The sequence below is a fragment of the Vigna unguiculata genome, chromosome 3 (genome assembly GCF_004118075.2).
Source record: "Vigna unguiculata cultivar IT97K-499-35 chromosome 3, ASM411807v1, whole genome shotgun sequence".
NCBI lineage: Eukaryota > Viridiplantae > Streptophyta > Magnoliopsida > Fabales > Fabaceae > Vigna > Vigna unguiculata.
Window position 1 is genome coordinate 29766113 of NC_040281.1, and position 5351 is coordinate 29771463.

A 5351-nucleotide genomic window follows, 5' to 3' on the forward strand; every position below is an offset into this window, starting at 1 on the left:
TGTTCCACCATAAAATGACATTTTTCAAAATTTAGAACAAGGTTAGTTTCTTCACATCTCTCCAAGACTCTAGCAAGATTAGACAAGCAATGATCAAAAGATGAACCATATACACTAAAATCATCCATAAAAACCTCAATGCAATGCTCCAACAAATCTATAAAAATACTCATCATACATCGCTGAAATGTTCCAGGAGCATTGCAAAGGCTGAATGGCATTTTCCTATAAGCATATGTACCAAATGGACAAGTAAAGGTAGTCTTATGTTGATCCTCTGGGGCAATACAAATCTGAAAATACCCAGAGAATCCATCAAGAAAACAGTAATGAGACTTACCTGCCAATCGGTCTAACATCTGGTCCATGAATGGTAAAGGAAAGTGGTCCTTCTTGGTGGCCTGGTTTAGTCTTCTATAATCAATACAGACCCTCCAACTATTCTGAATACGAGTAGGAATCAACTCGTTCTTCTCATTCCTAACCACGGTGATCCCAGATTTCTTGGGGACCACATGTACATGACTCACCCAAGTGCTGTCAGAAATGGGATATATAATACCTGCTTGTAGCAACTTGGTGACTTCCTTCTTTACAACCTCCATCAGCTGAGGATTCAGTCTCCTCTGAGGTTGCCTTACTGGCTTAGCATTCTCCTCCAAGAGTATTATGTGCATGCAGAAAGAAGGACTAATACCAGGAATATCTGCCAAAGTCCAGCCTATTGCTCGCTTGTGATCTTTGATAACCTGCAATAGCTTTTGTTCCTACTCGTTAGTAAGCAAGGCAGATATAATAACAGGGAGTTTCCCATCCCTCTCAAGATAAACATATTTTAAATGAGATGGTAAAGGTTTCAACTCGAAAGTGGGTGGTTGTTCCACAAATGGCAACATTTTACTGCCTAAGGTAATTTTAGCCACCTCAGCATCACACTCGGACACCACAGAGGTATCAAATAGTGACACCACGTCCTCAACATCACCTGTTTTACAATTTTCTCTTTCGTCTAAAATTGAGGCCGAAATATTCGAAAAAGAAAAATCCAAAGAAGAAGAAAAACCAGATAAAACGTCCAAAAGTCCAAAAGCATAATTGCTCACTACATTACTCAATAAATCAATACAAAACAAAGAATGGTCTTCAATTGGGTGCTTCATGGCTTCTAGCACATTGAACTGCACCTTCTCATCTCCTATCTCCATAGTCAAGGATCCTGCATGCACGTCTATCTTGGTACGTGCTGTCATCATGAATGGTCTTCCCAAGATAATTGTGGTTGAACTCATTCCTTCATCATCCTTCATGTCCAAGATATAGAAATCTGCAGGAAAAATTAACTTGTCCACACGAACAAGCACATCTTCTAGCACACCTGTAGGGTTAACTGTGCTACGGTTGGCCAATTGAATGACCACACCAGTAGACTTAAGAGGTCCAAGATGAAGTGAAGTAAAAACTGATAAAGGCATTACATTAATGGAAGCTCCTAAATCTAACATAGCATTGTCAAACTTAGTACTTCCTATAATGCAAGGAACAGAAAACATACCTGGATCCTTACACTTTTGCGACATTCTGACTGCAGGCTTCTTAATTAAGCTAGAGACGTTTCTTCCCATGTTCACTACCTCTTTGTCCATAATACGCCTTTTATGTGTACATAATTCTTTGAGAAACTTGGCGTATTTAGGAATTTGTCTTACAGCATCCAACAAAGGAATGTTTATCTCCACTTTCTTGAAGGTATTCAGGATTTCTTTGTCTAACTCCTCCATCTTTTTAGTTTTTGGTTTCAAACAGTTTGGATAGGAAGGAGGAGGAGAATAAGGAGAAGAATTTTCAGAGGAAGTATTAGGGGATACCAACCTGGAGTTATCACTGGGTGTAGGTATTTCAGATGTTGCTTGTGTTGCTTCATCTGATCTTCCTCTTTCATCATTAGGTACAACTTCATTGTCCTTATCTTCATCTTCTTGGGCATCCCCAAGGCCTTGTATTTGCTTACCCGATCTTAAAGTAATAGCACTTACATTTCGCGGGTTGATTACAGTTTGTGCAGGCAAATTGCCCGAGCCTTGTTGAGACTTCATCTGATTTAACTCATTTGCCATTTGTCCAATTTTGTTCTGCAAGTTTTGATTGGTTGCTTCCATCGTCTGTCTCAACTCATTGATTTGTCCCTTCATCATGTCAGCCATCATTTTCATCATTGCTTCCATGTTTGAATCACCAGAGGTTGCAGCTGGTTGTGGTTGTTGCCTCTGTTGAGGTGGAACATAGACTTGTTGGTGTTGAGGCTGTTGATTTCCCCATTTCTAGCTGGGATACTCCTTCCAATCTGGGTTGTACTTGTTAGAGGACAAATCATGGTTGTATTGCTGCCGAGGTGGTCTATTATTGCCATAGATGTTTGCAGCATATGCCTGAGGTTGTTCATTGTCTAACGTCCCTGTCTCTTATAACATAGAACAAGCCTCTGTAGGATGATTAGTAGAAGCACAAATTCCACATAAAGTAGAAGGGATAGGCTTTTTCTGTAAGTCTGTCAAGGTCCTTACCATGGCCGCTAAGTCATCCAACTTCCCTTCTAATTTCTTGTGATCTGCAAGATATGAAGCTTCTACTCCATGGGTTCCCTTCAATAGAGTTATAGAATTACTCCTTGTGGAAAATTGTTGATGGTTCGACGCCATAGTTTCAATCAATTGTCTTGCATTTGTTGGCGTTTTGTCCACCAATGACCCTCCACTTGCAACATCTATCATTTGTCTATCCATGATACTCAATCCCTCATAAAAGTATTGAATGAGGAGATGCTCGTTTATTTGGTGATGAGGACAGGAAGCACATAACTTTTTGAATCTTTCCCAATACTCGTGAAGACTTTCTCTTTCTTGTTGCCTTATCCCATAAATATCTTTGCGAATAGCAGCAACTCTAGATGCTGGAAAAAACTTTTCCAGAAATAATCTTTTTAGAGTCTCCCAGGTATTGATGGATCCTGGCGGAAGGCAGTATAACCAATTCTTAGCGGCATCTTGCAATGAGAATGGAAAAGCCTTAAGCTTGATATGTTCCTCTGTCACTGTTGTAGGTCTCATGGATGAACAAACAACATGAAATTCCTTTAAATGATGGTACGGGTCTTCTCCTGCTAATCCATGGAATTTGGGTAAAAAATGGATTAACCCAGACTTAAGCTCACATTCTCCATCTGGATATTGGATGCACATGTTTTGTGTAATTGCTGCATCCGGTGAAGCCAACTCTCTTATTGTTCTTTCTTCCATTCTATCTTCTTGAATTTCTGGTTTAGGTGATGGATCAGAAGATATGTTAATCACCGGAGGTGATTCTAGTGGTACACTTTCAGTGGTAGGTTCAGATGATGATGGTGCTCCTTTAGTAGAACACCCGAGTTCAAGTCTCCTACGTGATTTACGCAAGTTCCTTTCAAGTTCTGAATCAAGTTGATAAAATTGACCCGGATTGGCCCGAGTCATGCACTATGCAGTCCACCTGAAAGTGTTTCCCTGTGTGTTTTTTTTTCTTCCTATTCTTGTTTTGGAGAAAGATTTCAAGAAAGAAATAAGTTAAGATGTCGTTGGGTCTACTCCCAGGAAAGAGAGGTGCGTCACAGTGGACAACTTAAATACCAGGTCTTTCCTAGACAGAGTTTTCCAAACTAGTCTCAAAAAATTTCTTAAAAGAAATTCTTAATAAAAAAAATAGAACTTTGCTTGGAATATATTAAAAGAAAACTAGAGACTACAAAATAACAAACTCTATTAAATGTATATGCGTAAAATGAATAAATAAAAAAATAAAATAAAAATAAAAAATAAAAATAAAAAAAATAAAAAAAATAAAAGCAGAATCAAAATAAAAGAAATACTAACCGTACTCCCCGGCAACGGCGCCAAATTTGATATCACTGTCGTTAGGCGATCAAATTACCACTACTTTAGCAACTTCAGTATTGCCAATTAGTAGTGAACAAAATAGTTAGGGTTAAGATAACCCTGAGTCGTCTCACAACGAATACGGAATTGATCTCAAATATTTGATTCTTAAAAATGCAATTAAAACTAGCAACTATAAAAATAGGGGGATTTTGATGTGCAAAGAAAATGACACGGAAGATTGTAAACACAGTAATAGTAAATAGGTCAATTCCACTGCTTTTTCTAAATAAGATTCTTCATTGGTTATCTAGAGATTATTGTTAAATTAATTATTGTTATTGATTTACAAATCAATCAATGTAAAGACTCAATTCATTTGTTGACATCCTCACTTTTAATCAAAGTACAGTCTCAATTAAAAGTGAGAATTGTTAGATTGTCCATAGTAAATTCAATCAAAGTACAGTCTCAATTAATTTTACTATGCCTAATCATGTCTATTCCTTTGTTTCTTTACCAAATAGAAAACTTAATTAATCAAAGTAAAGTCTTGACTAATTTTAGTTAAAGTAGTTACCTCTAATCAAATTAAGGTCTCAATTATTGGCAAAAACTTATTTAATCAAATGAAAGTTTCTAAACAAAATCAAAGTAAAGTCTCAATTTAATTTAAAAACCTTTTAACTCATATGATTAGCATGCATGTAGATTTAAAATCATTATTTTCTATTCGATTAAGAAGCAAAGGACATAGATAAACAAAAACCACAACAATATCAAAATAACAAAACAAAGAAATTCATCTAACCTCAGAATCCAGTTAAGAAATTACAGTGGAATCAACCCTAAAAGCTTAGCCCTCCATGGCTTTGATGGAATACATGATAATATGATGAAGGAAAGAAAATAAAAAGAAAAGAGAGAATGAGAGATGTGATGGACGACGGAGTCTGCCAAAACCAGAGAGTTCTAAGTGTCTTCGTTGTAAGTTGTAAGTTCCCCCGCTTCTGCTCGCTTAAGTCTCTTTATATAGGCTTCCACTGGACTTTGGGCTTTATCTGTCAGTTGCTAAAATCTTTTATTTTTATTTAATTAATTAGCAACTTAATTCCTGTCCAATTTCCAATTCTGCCCCTCTCATTTAACCATATTTGCAGTTTTGACCAGAGTTGACTGCTGACTTTGACCAGTTGACCAGAGTTGACCAGTTGACCAGAGTTGACCAGTTTGACTGTCCTATCAAATGCTGACACGTGGTGCAGAGTACTCTCTCTCCAAAATTAGGGTTTGCTGCTCCTTCCTCCTTCCTCCCTTGGCTGTGCGTGACGACGCGGTTGACGACAATGGCGGCTGCTCCGGCGGGCGTGGTGGTGCTGCTGCGTCATGGTCCGTGAAGAAAAGATAGTGGTTGAACTGTGGTGGTGCGGTGCAGATGCCGTAATG